The sequence below is a fragment of the Symphalangus syndactylus genome, chromosome 6 (assembly GCF_028878055.3).
Source record: "Symphalangus syndactylus isolate Jambi chromosome 6, NHGRI_mSymSyn1-v2.1_pri, whole genome shotgun sequence".
Taxonomy (NCBI): Eukaryota; Metazoa; Chordata; class Mammalia; order Primates; family Hylobatidae; genus Symphalangus; species Symphalangus syndactylus.
Genome location: NC_072428.2, coordinates 47,808,168 through 47,824,027, shown reverse-complemented (window position 1 = coordinate 47,824,027; position 15,860 = coordinate 47,808,168). Strand labels below are relative to the sequence as shown.

The window sequence follows — 15,860 nt, the reverse complement described above, 5'->3', positions numbered from 1 at the left end:
TTAACAATATATCAGATTTTGCTCCAAAGGCTATGGAAGTTATTGTAATAATATGCAAATGCTTCACACTCATAAAAAAGTAGAAAAATAAAACCATTTTGTGATTTTTATCAGAGTATAATACAGACCAATTCTGTCATGTTTGTACACAAGATTTCTGAGATTGATGTCTGCTCTTGAAAGAATACGAATAATGTTTCAAATGCTATAAACCAACATTTTATCAGTTGAAAATGTCCTTATTGTCAAAACATCTTTCAAAGAGGCTAACTCTAAACTCTGAGGTAATTTTTGCACATTAACACCCTTTTCCCATGATGTTAGTTCCAAAATAGTGGCCCAGAATATATCAACAGCAGAAATCATATTTTAAGATTTGCATATTTACATTATTACTTAAAAGAAAAAAAGTCTGTTGTATAGGCAAAAGAAAAATGGCACAAGAAAATATGTGTACATGTTTGTTACCTTAGGCAGAAGAAAAACTGCAGGTGAAAATTTCCAGTGTGGGTAAGCAACAGTTAAATACCAAAACCCAGTAAAGCCAGATGCGAGCAGCAGAACTGCCACAGAGAGCACTGAAGGTGGCACCAGAGAACTAACCCCAGAGTCAGAGGAAGGTCCTAGAAGAAAGAGGTGAAGATCAGCCAGGCATGCCCAGACATGGAGTTTTTCTCACCACTGCAGTCCCGCATGAACAAAGCCTGGCATACAGAAAAAACACCATTAATATTTAAGAAAGGAAAGATAGAAAGCATGAAAAGTAAAAGGGAGGGAAGGCAGAAGTTCACAACAAAAAGCCAGTCTTCCAAAACATTCCTACAGAGTTGTGGCTCCATTCTGATTACCAGATGGTGGTGTATAGAGCAATTAGGAAAGATGACTAGTAGTAAATAAAACTTTTCCACCAAAAATGAAGATAACTGAGGAATCAGCCTCCAGTTGCTAAAGGACTGACATGCCAAGAACTGGAGCAGTTATGTAAAGGACACAATGGCTCCTGTCATATCAGAAGCAAGTGTTTGTCCCAGTTCTATGTGCACTGAACCCAAATATAAAGACAACTATACATCCAGGAAAAATAAAGACCCCCAAGAATTCTAACCTTGACATGTAAAATAAAGTTTTACTTATTACCTGGTTTTGTTTGTGGTTTTATTACATGGTTTCTCTGGTAACCCTGTATTAATAATACACAGCAAAAGGAAAGACGGGCAGAATATCTGCTCTACAGTTGATAATATTTGTCCAGGAATGCTAGGTGAAATGTATCAACAAAGCAAGGTAATTTCAAATTTTATCTAGCATGGAAGCATTCAGAACTAGAGAGTCCATGTTTATGCACCCAAACTGTATATGTGCTGGGCCCAGTGGCTCACACCTGTAATTCTAGCACTTTGGGAGGCTGAGGAGGGCTGATCACCTGAGGTCAGGAGTTTAAGACCAGCCTGGCCAACATGGCAAAAACCTGTCTCTACTAAAAGTACAAAAATTAGCTGGGTGTGGTGGCGGGCACCTGTAATCCCAGCTACTCAGGAGGGTGAGGCAGGAGAATTGCTTGAACCCAGGAGGCAGAGTTTGCAGTGAGCCAAGATCGCACCACTGCACTCCAGGCTGAGCAACAAGAGCAAGACTCCATCTCAAAAAAAAAAAAAAAATTGTTTATACGTGCATTTTTCTGAGAACAGATTCCAGTACATTCATCAGAGTCCCAAAACAGTCCACAGCCTAACCCACTCTACTCCCCAAAAATAGGAAGAACCACACTGCAATGTTTTACAAACTATAGGTCATTTTGGGGGCACACATTTTTAAATTAAATAGAATAGAAAGTATAAGAGTATAACATTGATCATAAGGGTATTATTTCTTCAAACTTGTTCCAGCAGCTACATATGTTTCTCTCTCTCTCTCTCTCTCTCTCTCTCTTTGTGTGTGTGTGTGTGTGTATGTGTGTGTGTGTCAAGGTAAATTTTTTTATACTGAGGTCTGGGTCAATAAATTTGGAACTCACTGTTTTAAGGCATAAAAAATGACTAGATTCAACTTTGTAACATATTAAATAATCATCCATTGAAAACAAATCTGTGGTTCCCGTGGGCATTATCTGTTTTGAGTGGCATAAGACACACCAAAATGAAATTGTTATAATTAGAGAACTGCAATCTATAATACTCATAAATGAAAGCATACCTCTATAAAGTCCTATTGATCTTAAGGAGATCAAAGGCTGCCATTGAAAGGACTTCACACGGTCTCTGGGAAAATGTTAAACTGTAAGTAAAATGTTTAGGAATAAAGAGTTAAAATATTCCCCTGGGATGATAACGTCCTCTAAGCACCTTAGAAAGATGTCAGAGAAGGGGAGAGAGAGTATGGAAAGTCATCCCTAAGCCTGGTACAGAGATAAGTCTTAGGAAAAAATATTTCCTTTATACAAAATAGACGAGAGAACATGGATATTTTGCCATGACTGCTTGGGTATGAACGTGTCACCACAGTGTCTGGTACTGTCTTCCGATTTTTTCTAAGCCTCAGTATGAGAAGTATTAATGGTCCATATATTGAGTTATTGGGCTTATTTCTAAAATGTTACTAATGCACTTTACAGGTTTAAGTTCTCCCAATCAATGCAAAAATTTCAAAAGTATCACTGGGTTCTACACAGCCAGACCATTACCTCTCCCCAAACTATTCATTCAACAGGGGACTAATATCCAGAATATACAAGGAACTCAAACAATTCAACAGGAGAAAAGACAATCCCACTAAAAGGTGGGCAAAGGACATGAATAAACATTTCTCAAAAGAAGAGCTACAAATGGCCAATACACGTAAAAAAATGCTCAATATCACTAATCATCAGAGAAATGCAAATCAAAAGCACAATGAGATACCATCTTACCCCAATCAGAATGGCTATTATTAAAATAAAAATAATAGATGTTGGCAAGGACATAGAGAAAAGGGAACTCTTATAAACTGTTGGTGGTAATGTAAACTAGTACAGCCACTATGGAAAGCAGTATGAAGATTTCTCAAAAACTAAAACTAAAAAAGAATTACTATCAATGCAGTAATCCCATGACTCAGTATCTACCCAAAGGAAAAGAAACCAATATATCAAAGGGATACTTGCACTCACATGTTTACTGCAGCATTATTCACAATAGTAATGATATGGAATCAACCTAAGTGTCCCTCAACAGATGAATGGATAAAGAAAATGTGGTATATATATACTGGAATACTGGAATGGAATACTCTTTGGCCATAAAAAAGAATAAAGTCATACCATTTTGCAGCAATACAGACATAACTGGAAGTCATTATCTTAAGTGAAATAAGCCAGGCACAAAAAGGCAAATATCGCATGTTCTCACTTACATGTGGGGGCTAAAAATTTGATCACATGGAGGTATAGAGTGAAAGGTAGAGAACAGAGACTGGAAAGGGTGAACGTGGGGAGGAGGGACGATGAAGAGAACTGAATTAAAGGGTACAAACATACAGTTAGATAGAAGAAGTAAATTCAATGTTTGATAGCAGAGTAGGGTAATTATAGTTAACAAAAATGTATTGTACTCAGGTGATGGACACCTTCAATACCCTGACTTGATTACTATACACATTATATACATGCAACAAAATTTCACAGGTATCTCATCAATGTGTACAAATTTTTTAAAAGAACATGAATTTCCAAAGTGAAAGAGCCCAGAGACTTCACAGCAAAATTAATTTTTTTAAAAGGTCCACCTCAATAATCATTGTAAAATTTCAGAACACCAAGAATAAAGAGAAGATTGGTCAAGGAACTTCACAATGGAAGGAACAGGCTGATACCACCTGAACGAATTAATCACTATTAGCCTCACTTAAAAGTAGGACAACCAGAAACTATTATGTGCTCATGATGTAATACAATAGGAAATATAAAGCACCAGCTATGAAGTTTTATTGTTTAACAACTGAACTGGAATTTAGTCAAGTCTGAACCTAAATACTAGTGTTTTTTATTCAATTGTTGTATTTTTCACTACTAAAATTTCATTTGGTTCTTCTTCATATCTTCTATTTCTATGTTGAAATGTTCCCTTTTTTCTTTTCTTTTTTTGTTGTTGTTTATTTGTTTGTTTGTTTGTTTTTTTGTTTGTTTTAAGAGACAAGGTCTCACTCTGTTGCCCAGGCTGGAGTACAATGACAGGGTGATCATAGCTCACTGCAACCTTGAGCTCCTGGGCTCAAGCAATCCTATTTCAGCCTTCCAAGTAGCTAGGACTATAGGCATGCACTGCCATACCCAGCTAATTAAAAAAAAAATGATTTTTTTTTTTTTTTGAGACAGAGTCTCACTCTGTCACCCAGGCTGCAGTGCAGTGGCTCAATCTCGGTTCACTGCAACCTCTGCCTCCCGGGTTCAAGTGATTCTCTGCATCAGCCTCCCGAGTAGCTGGAATTACAGGCACCCACCACCACACCTGGCCAATTTTTGTATTTTTAGTAGAGATGAGGTTTCACCATGTTGGCCAGGCTGGTCTCGAACTCCTGACCTCAGGTGATCTGCCCACCTCAGCCTCCCAAAGTGCTAGGATTACAGGCATGAGCCACCACGACTGGCAGGGTCTTGCTATGCTGCCTAGGCTGGTCCGAAACCCCTGGCCTTAAGTGATCCTCCCACCTCAGCCTCCCAAAGTACTGGGATTACAGGCATAAGCCACCATGCCTGGCCCCACCTTTTTAAAATTTTGTTTCAAGTGTGTTCATAATTGCTCACTGAAGCATTTTTTACCATGGGTGCTTTAAAGTTCTTGTCATATAATTCCAACACTTTTGTCATCTCAATATTGGTGTCTGTTATTGACTTTTCTCAATCAAGTTGAGATTTCCCTGGTTTTTGGATGATAAGTGATTTTCTGTAGTACACATTATTGTTCAGAATAACATGAGATTAAAATGGACACGTGCCAAGCGCAGTGGCTCACACCTGTAATCCCAGCACTTTGGGAGGCCGAGGCAGCTGGATCAAGACCTGGAGTTCAAGACCAGCCTGGCCAATATGGGAGGTTGAACCAGGGAGGTGGAGGTTGTAGTGAGCCGAGATCATGCCACTGCACTCCAGCCTGGGGAACAGAGTGAGACTCTGTTTCAAAAAAAAATTTTTTTTAAATAATAATAAATAAATAAAACGGATAAGTAACTAATGAATCAGAAGTTTTCTTGAGTAAAAAAAAATTTAGGAGCCAGGCATGGTGGCTCATGCCTGTAATCCTAGCACTTTGGGAGGCTGAGGCAGGAGGATTGCTCGAGCAAGGCATTCAAGGCCAGACTGGGCAACATGGCGAAACCTCGTCTCTACCAAAAATACAAGAAATTAGCTGGGCATGGTGGTGTGCACCTGTAGTCGAAGCTACTCAGGAGGCTGAGCTAGGAGGATGGTTTGAGCCGTGGGAGGCAAAGGTTGCACTGAGCCAAGAATGTGCTATTGCACTCCAGCCTCAGTGGCAGAGCCAGACAGTAGCCAAAAAAAAAGAGTAACAATAACAAAAGCTAATACTTAAATAGCATGATGTGTCAGGCACTATAATGAGTATTTTATACATATTAACTCATTTAATACTTAAAACAACCCTATGAAGTAGGCACTATAATTATCTGAATTTTACAAATGAGGAAACTGAGGTTAAATAATTTGCCTGCAGTCACACAACTAGTAAATGGTAAAGCTAGAATATGAATCCAAACCGTCTGCCTCCAAAGTCCATGCTGTTGAAATCACTATGCCATCATGCCCCCAGTAATGTATTACTGTAGCTTTATTTGTGTAAACATGTCATTGTTTCCCTATACAGGGAAATTTTAGGGTGAATTTTGTCATTTTAGTCATCATACGTATCATAAAAGATTACTTTGTTGCCACTAACTAAAGAAAAAAGCCAGTAGCAGGCGTATTTTTAGAAAAACAAAAGGCTCAAGAAGACAGGCAATTTTACATGAATTTGGCAGAGCAACCTAACCTAACAAGATGTGTTCTTTCCTACCCGAGTGTCTAGTGCTCAATGAATGCTTGTTGAATGAATGAACACAAACACATATGCATGTCTCTAAAGAATGAAAGATAAACAGGATGTCAGCTACTTTTTTAAAATGTCAAAAAGGGAAAGAATATGGAGCTATGATCTCCTAACAGGAGGACTTCCTAAAAGTCAAGGGTCCAGAACTTGCTTGTCTCGGATGATAATTACAGGCCAATGAACCACTACTATCTGGCCAATTAACCTTTCTGACAACAGAAGGATGTCTAAAAACTAAGAGAAATGTTTTCAAATATTACTGATAATATAAACTGGGTTTTGTAAATTTAAGATTTGTCCAGAATCTCTTCGTCCCTTGATATGTAACCTATCCAAGAAGTATCAGCTCTAGCCAGAGGATTTTACTGTTATACAACCTGTAAAGTTTACAGAAAAGGTATTCTGAGGGAGAAAAAAAAAAAAATAATGGCTTTCTGAAAAAAAAAATTGTAGATAACTTTGTTAAAAAACAAAAATTTAAAACCAAGTAAAAATTAAGATTCTCACCTAGCCCATTATCATAGAGACTTACATTGCTATCAAGCCCGTTTCTCTAGGGGCTTAAAGGCAATCTCTGACACTGTGCTGCATCTCAAAATGTTCCCTCAGTGAGGTGATGAATCTCTCTTGCCCTGGTTTGATGAGGCCATGAGTGATTATTTAAGAATCAGTGTATCAGTGAATAAGGTAAGGGAGCAAGCCAGCTGGCCAACATGAAGATGAAATACTTGACCTAGAGACACCACCAAAGTCTCAGCAAAAACAGGCTATGTCCTACAAACAAGTAGGCATCTGTTCACTTTTAATCTGAGACAATGGAGCACCCCTAAAACATCAATACCAATAAATAAGAGTAAACAACCCAATAGTTTTGGACTGCAGCAGGATAGCAAAAGATTTGGAGAATCTACCTGAAATTGCTTCTTCATCATAAAGAATGCCCCTTAGCAACTGATGCAATAATTACTTGGCATTAAGATAGCCATATGATTTATTTGGCATTTAACTATCATGAATATACATAAAGGAACTCAGTGAGGTTACATTACACCCTTAATAGCTAACTCATAACTGTAGTACACAAATAGGAGCTAATGTAAATGCTAAGCTTCTATAGATAAATAAATAATATTTGATGTATCATCCTTCAGTGAGCCACAAACTGAAAGATTATATGATCAATTTAGGCCTGAAATCCTTAGCGCACTGTTGGTGGGAATGTAGACTGGTACAGCCATTATGGAAAACAGTATGGAGGTTTCTGAAAAAATTAAAATAGAACTATCATACAACCCAGCAATCCCTCTTCTGGGTGTATACCCAAAAGAGAAGACCTTTTGCTCACCTCATAAATATATATGCACTCCCATGTTGATTGCTGCATTATTCACAATAGCCAAGATATGAAAACAACCTAAATGTCTGTCAGCAAATGACTAGATAAAGAAACTGTTGGCCAGGTGTGGTAGCTCATGCCTGGAATCCCAGTGGTTTGAGAAGCCAAGGTGGGAGGATCGTTTGAGGCTAGAAGTTTGAGACCAGGCAAACAACATAGTGACACCCCATCTCTACAAAAAAAAAAAAAAAAAATTTTAATTATCCAGGTGTGGTGGGGTGTACCTGTAGTTCTAGTTTCTTGGGAGGCTGAGGTGGGAGGATCGCCTAAGTTTGAATGAGCTATGATCATACCACTGCACTCTAGCCTGGGTAACAGAGCAAGACCCAGTCTTTAAAAAAAAGACAAATAAAATTTTAAAAAGAAACAGTAGTGTGTATACACACACGCATATACACACAGGAATATTATTCAACCTTAAAAAGGAAGTAGATCCTGCCATTTGCTACAAAACAAACCTAGCGGATATTATGCTAAGTGAAAAAAGACAGACACAGAAAGAAAAACATCACAGGCTCTCACTTATACATGGAATATTTAAAAAGAAAAGAGCTCAAATACACAGAGCACAAAACAGTAGCTACCATGGATGGGCAGGGGGCGGGAGAGGAAACAAAGAGATGTAGATCAAAGGATTCAAAATACCAGATATGTAGGGTGGAAAAGTTAGAGATAATATACAACATGAGGACTAAAGTTAATCAAATTGTATTATATTAGAGATTTTAGTTAAATAACTAAATTTTAGTTGCTCTTGTCATGAAAAAGTAATTATGTGAGATGAGATATGTGAATCGGCATCACTATACTACCCATGTATGTATGTGTGTATATATATATATATATATATATCATAACATTATGTTGTAAACCTCAAATATACATAACGCATTTTTTAAATTTAGGTTTGAAACAACATTTTACAATGGAAAATAGATGAAGCAATTAAGGACCTCTAAAGAATTCAGTTCAGATATTATGCCTTTAAAATATAAATTGAATTAAATTATATCATTACTTGAGAAATGTGTACATTTCAATGAACATATTATTTAAAAACTGACCTAATTTACTAATAAAAGAACAAGAGGCTTTTCATCTCTCCTTTTCCAAAGAGGATTTTTAAAAAATAGTTCTCAGTTTCATGACTCAGTACTATAATACAGTTTTACAGTTTTACATTTCCTGCTTTATCTGTTGAAGCAAGATAACTCAGTAGCTATTGTCCAGGTAGATTTTCATTTCACCTAGACCATGGTTTTATACAAAGTAAATTTTCCAACTTCAGAGAACTTAACAACCACTCCTAATCAGAAACTCTTTAGGCAATGCCAAGAAAAATATCCAATGAAAGAAATTCTGTTTAAGTACAGTATGAACAACTCCTTACTAAATAGCTTTTCCCCCAACTCCAGTGCATAAAGTATGTTCCATACATATCTTTATATCACTATATATTTTGAAATTTAAAACATATAAAACGATATAGTCCTAAATTCGTTGCTATTTTACTTTTCATTTGTTCAAACGTTTCACAACTTATGTCTGTGGTACTACAAGCCCCTTCAAAAGACTTAAATTGTATTAAAATACTACTTTCAATTTAAAGAGCAAAATATCTGAAAAATTAAGGTCACAATGTTAGACAGTCTAATGGAGTATGGATTTCTGCTTGAAGTACTTCAACCAGAAACCTCAGCAATCTTAAATCTGTCTCTCCTGGATATAATAAGTTTTAAAGCTTTGAATGAATTTTCAGACTATGTTTCACATCTCTCATAACTTCAGAAGAAGATGCAGCAGAGAAGCAAAGAGAACAGTCTCTATAATAATGGAATTTTTATGCAGTACCAATAAGTTACAGAGCCTTTAAAACAAAAGATGAATAGGATAATTTTTAAAGGAGGAAAAATAAGCGTTAGAAGGTTTCTTTGTAAGAATTTGCGCACAGGTACAAAGTACTTTTCAAAAGATCAAGAAATAGTAGGTTCTTTGATTCAGGATGTCATAAATGTTACAGAATCACGATTAAATCAACTATTAGTTTTAAAATATAAGGGTTTATTTCAATATTTCTAGGATAAATGTGGCTAGTTCCATATGTCATTACGAAACCTAAGTCAATTTTCAGATAGGGCACTGACCAGGAAATACTGACAGACAAAAATCACATGGAACATGTACAAATCTGAAATAGGGAAACAACACAAAATACATTCAAAAAAATTGCTTTTAAAATGTTTGTCATCTAAAGCAGTGGTTCTCAATGGAAGTGATTTTGCCTCCCAGGGGATGGCTGGCAATGTCTGGGGACATTTTTAGTTGTCACAACTAGAGGAGTGCTAGTGGTATCTAGAGGGTAAGAAACCAAGGATGCTGCCAAACATCCAAAATGCATACAGCTGCACCACAAGAAAGAATTAGCCACTCCAAAATGTCAATAGGGCCAACACTGAGAAATATTGACCTAAAAGAATACCAAGCACATGATCAAATATGCTTGAATGATGCAAAAATACCTGCTGAATGAATTAATGAATTTTAATAAATGAAAAGATTTAGCTTGCACTTTTTTCTTAAGACACTCTGTCACCCAGGCTGGAGTGCAGTGGTGCGATCTCAGCTCACTGCAACCTCTACCTCCCCAGGCTCAAGTGATCCTCCCACCTTAGTCTCCTGAGTAGCTGGGACTACAGGTACACACCACCACACCCAGCTAATTTTTGTATTTTTTGTAGAAACAGGGTTTCGCCATGTTGCCCAGGCTGGTCTTGAACTCCCGGGCTCAAGCAATCCACACGCCTCAGCCTCCCAAAGTGCTGGGGCTATAGACATGAGCCACTGCACCTGGCCTGGTTTTCACTTTTTATAGCTTCTTATTATCTCCATCACTTTGATGACACCCAATGCAGACTCTGTTTTGTTCTCAAAATATTTATCTACTCATTCATTTCATTCCCCTAGGGTGGCAAATATGACCAAAGAGATGAAAAATCACATGTCCATTAAGGATCTTGCCCTATGATTATGGTTTTCCAAGGAATCTAAAAGAGGGACACACACTCATCATTTAACTGTCACTCAAATCAGCAGGTGAAAACATTTCAAATGTCTGCAGTGATTAAGAGCTCAAAAATATATTTTTAACTATGGGAATTAAAACACTATTATTTTATTTGGCCACATTCGTTGATAAACCAAGGTATTTCAAATTTACAAGTCAAAACCAAGTAAGTAAAATTTAAATACTCTTTAGAAAATACTCACTGTGGTTCTGTAATTTGCAACAACATGGATCGAACTGGAGATTATGATGTTAAGTGAAATAAACCAGGCACAGAAAGACAAACATCACATGTTCTCATTTATCTGTGGTATCTAAAAATCAAAACAACTGAACTCATAGACATAGAAAGTAGAAGGATGGCTACCAGAGGGTGGGAAGGGTTGTTGGTGGTAGGGGGAAGATGGGAATAGTTAATGGGTACATAAAAAAATGGAAGGAATGAATAAGACCTACTATTTGATAGCACAACAGGGTGACTATAGTCAATAATAACTTAATTGTACATTTTAAAATAACTAAAAGTGTAATTAAATTATCGGTAATACAAACGATAAATACTTGAGGGAATGGATACCCCATTCTCCATGATGTATTACACATTGCATGCATATATCAAAATATCTCATGGACCCCATAAATATACACCTACTACGTACTCACAAAAACTAAAAATATAAAAGAAAACACTCATTGTGTGAAAAATGCAACTAGAAAAGGTTAAAATGCCTATGTGATTTTTTAAATAGTAATTCACAATTGCCAGTTCAAAATAATACTAAACGATTTTTTTCCATTTTTTTATTATACTTTAAGTTCTGGGATACATGTGCAGAATGTGCAGGTTTGTTACATAGGTATGCATGTGCCATGGTGGTTTGCTGCACCCATCAACCTGTCAACTACATTAGGTATTTCTCCTAATGCTATCCCTCCCATAGCCCCCCATCCCCCAACAGGCCCTGGTGTGTGATGTTCCCCTTCCTGTGTCCATGTGTTCTCATTGTTCAACTCCCACTTATAAGATTCTGGCATTCCCGATTTAATCTAATATGAAAACTATCCCAAGTGGAAATTATATATATATATATATAATACATGTATATATATTCCATATTTACATGTATCCTTAACTGTCATGTAGCCACAGATTGATTTTATTAACAAATACTTAGAATAATAATGATTGTTTCTCAAAAGAAAATTATGAGTAAATTTTATTTTTTCTTTATAGCTTTTTAAATTTTTCAATTGTTTTACTATCTACATAATAATTTTGTAAGGAAAGTGAACTGTATATTCAAAGAAATAGAGCCTCTGATAATTGACATATACTCATTGTTTTCTATAGAACCATATATTATTCCAGGGTTAAAATTTAAGAACAATAGTTAATCATAAAGATATGGAAATCCCAAACTATTTCCCTTTAAAGAACCTACCACTTATGCATGGGGGAAAACAATATAACTAAAAGAGACTTATTTTTAAAATGCTTCTAGCCAAAATCATAATGTTAGATAAATTACAAATACTGTCAATTATAAATGTTTACACATTATTCTGCTACTGTACTTTGTTTTAGTTGTCCTTAAAGACAAATGTTTCTATGAGAAATAAATCACTCCCTCTTATATTTAAATATTGCCCTGAGATAATGTTATTCCAATAAGAAATATTCTAAAAACTGCATCAGCTAAAAACATGACATAGTCCTACTTACAGTCATAGATTGAAGAGCAATCCAAAAGCTTTTCAAATGTTTATTCAGAGAGAAGTGAAGGGCACAACTTCTCAAAGGGAAATGGTTTTTAATAAAAACTTCCAAATAGGAAGCTGTCTACCAGAAGTGTAAGTCCAAATGAACCAATGAATAAGGAAATTCTTTGTGGGATTATTCCAACCTCATCTGAAGCCACATGCACTTGGAAAACCCAAAACAATCAAAATAAATCCATTACCTAGACATGCTTTCAAATCTATTTCTTTCTACTGGGAATCAACAACCAGCGAGGGTGCTGATTTGTTCTTTTCATCCTTTTTTACAGCTAAATGAGCATGCAAACCTTTGAAAGAGAGGCAAAAATAGAAATGACAGCACCATTTACGAATCTAAAATAATCTCTAAGAATCAGTGTCACTAAATTGGGCAAAACAAAATATAAATATCCCAATCAACTAGTATCCCTTTGAAGGAAAATACAAATTTAAGATTACTAATGTTACAAAGTATTTATATGCATATCAGTCCCCTGATGCGTTTGTTTAAAGATTACTAAGTACTCTTTCAGGGCAATCTAGCCATCACCAATTAACTTATAAATTAGTTTAAGAAATTTATATTAAGAGCCTACTATGTGCAAGGGACTGTATTAGGCACAGTGAAAGAAGCAGACTCATCCGTCATAGGCTTTGGTCTCAAGAAACATAAAGGTCTAGTTAGGAAGGTAAGACATGCCTAGAAATAACTTCAAAACAAGAAGAGATATGAATGACCAACACAATCTTGAGCAAAAGGAACAAAGCTAGAGGTATCACACCTCCTAATTTCAAAATACAGTCATGTGTTGCTTAACAATGGGAATACATTTGAGAAATGTGTCATTGGGTAATTTATCACTGTGCAAACATCATAGAGTGCACTTACACAAACCTAGATGGTCCAACCTACTACACACACAGGCTATGTGGTGTAGCCTCTTGTTCCTAGGCTACAAACCTGTACAGCATTTTACTGTATTAAATACTGCAGGCAACTGTAACACAATGGTATTTGTGTATCTAAACATAGAAAAGGTACAGTAAAAACACAGATAAAATATTTTTTAAATGATACACCTGTATAGGGCGTTTACCATGAATGCAGCTTGCAGGACAGGAAGATACTCTGGGTACAACAGTGAGTCAGTGGTGAGTGAATGTGAAGGCACAGGTCATTATTGCATACTACTGTACACTTTACAAATACTTGTACACTTAGGCTACACTAAATTATTTTTAAAACTTTTTCTTCAATAATAAACTAACTCTAGCTTACTGTAACTTTTTATTGATATATGATAATTGCACATATTTATGAAGTACCTGTGAGAGTTTGATATATTCACACAACGTGTAATGATCAAATCAGGGTAATTAGGCTATCTATTACCTCAAACATTTATCATTTCTTTATGCTGGAAACATTCCAAATTTTGTCTTCTAGCTATTTTGAAATATAACATAAATTACTGTTAACTATAGTCACCCTACTGTGCTATCAAACACTAGAACTTATTCCTTCTATCTAACTATATTTTTGTACTCACTAACCAATCTCTCTTCATCATCCCCTACCCTACCCTTCTCAGCTCCTTGGAACCATCAGTCTACTCTCTACCTCCATGGCACTAACTTGTTTATCCCCCACATGAGTAAAATCATGCAATATTTGTCTTTCTGTGCCTGGCTTATTTAAGATAATGACCTCCAGTTCCACCCAAGTTGCTGCAAATGACAGGATTTCATTGTCATTTATGGCTGAATAATATTCCGCTGTGTATATTTACCACGTTTTCTTTATCCATTCATCCATTGATGGGCACTTAGGTTGATTCCATATCTTGGCTATTGTGAATAGTGCTGCAATAAACATGGGAATGCAGGTATCTCTTTTCTTTTCTTTTGGATATATATCCAGCAGTGGGATTGCTGGATCATACAGTAGACTATTTTTAGTTTTCTGAGGAACCTCCATACTGTTTCCATAACGGATGTACTAATTTAAATTCCTACCAACAGTGCACTGGCTTCTCCCTTTCTCCACATCCTCACTAGCATCTGTTACTTTTCCTTTTGGAGAATAGCCATTTTAACTGGGGCAAAATATCACATTGTGGTTTTGATTTGCATTTCCCTTATGATTAGCGATAAGAATTTTTTCATATAGAGTTGGCCATTTGTATGTCTTCTTTTTTGTTGTTGTTTGTTTGTTTCTGTTGAGACGGAGTTTCATTCTTATTGCCCAGGCTGGAGTGCAATGGTGCAATCTCGGCTCACTGCAACCTCCGCCTCCCGGGTTCAAGTGATTCTCCTGCCTCAGCCTTCCTCGTAGCTGGGGTTACAGGCACGCACCACCACGCCTGGCTAATTTTGTATTTTTCTTAGAGATGAGGTTTCACCATGTTGGCCAGGCTGGTCTCAAACTCCTGAGCTCAGGTGATCCGCCCGTCTCAGCCTCCCAAAGTGATGGGATTACAGGCATGAGCCACTGCACCTAGCCCTGTATGTCTTCTTCTGAGAAGTTATTCAGGTCATTTGCTCATTTTTAAAATCAGATTATTCATTATTTTGCTATTGAATTGTTTGAGTTCCTTATCTATTCTGGTTATGAATTCCTTGTGGATGGAGAGTTTGTAAATATTTTCTTCCATTCTGTAGGTTGTTGCTTCACTCTGTTGTTTCCTTTGCTGTGCAAAAGCTTTTTAACTTAATGTAATCCCATTTGTCTATTTTTGCTTTTGTTGCCTGGGCTTTTGGGGTCTTATCCAAAAAAATCTTTGCCCAGACCCACATATACACCATGGAATACTATGCAGCCATAAAAAAGGATGAGTTCATGTCCTTTGTAGGGACATGAATGAAGCTGGAAACCATCATTCTGAGCAAACTATCACAAGGACAGAAAACCAAACACCGCACGTTCTCACTCATAGGTGGGAATTGAACAATGAGAACACTTGGACACTGGATGGGGAACATCACACACTGGGGCCTGTCCACACACTGGGGTGGAGGGAAGGGGGAGGGATAGCATTAGGAGATATGCCTAATGTAAATGATGAGTTAATGGATGCTGCACACCAACATGGCACATGTATACATATGTAACAAACCTACACGTTGTGCACATGTACCCTAGAACTTAAAGCATAATAAAAAAAAAAAATCTTTGCCCAGACCAACGTCCTCAAGTATTTCCCCAATGTTTTCTTCTAGCAGTTTCATAGTTTCAAGTCTTACATTTAAACCTTTAATGCATTTATTTTGTTTTTGTATATGGTGAGAGATAGGGATCTAGTTTCATTCTTCTGCATATGGATATAGTTTCCCCAGTATCGTGTATTAAAGAGGCTGTCCTTTCCACAATGTATGTTTCTGGAGCCTTTGTTGAAAATCAATTGGCTGTAAATGTATGGATTTATTTCTGAGTTCTCTATTCTGTTCCATTGGTCTATGTGTCCATTTTAATGCCAGTACCATGCTGTTCTGGTTATTATGGCTTTGTAAAATATTTTGAAGTCAAAAAGTGTGATGCCCTCAACTGTGTTATTTTTGCTCACAATTC

At 36.6% G+C, this 15,860-nt stretch overlaps 1 protein-coding gene across 18 annotated transcripts in view; it reads right to left on the bottom strand.

The window, feature by feature from the left end:
- Positions 1 to 15,860, bottom strand: part of STK33 (serine/threonine kinase 33) — a 229,170-nt gene that overhangs the window by 159,213 nt on the left and 54,097 nt on the right. The window contains exon 2 of one of the 18 annotated variants that reach the window (XM_063641140.1): positions 604 to 623. The exons of the other annotated variants lie outside the window; for them this stretch is intronic. The gene's annotated coding sequence lies outside the window, so the exon portion shown is untranslated. The remainder of the gene's footprint in view (positions 1 to 603; positions 624 to 15,860) is intronic. 18 annotated transcript variants of the gene reach the window in all.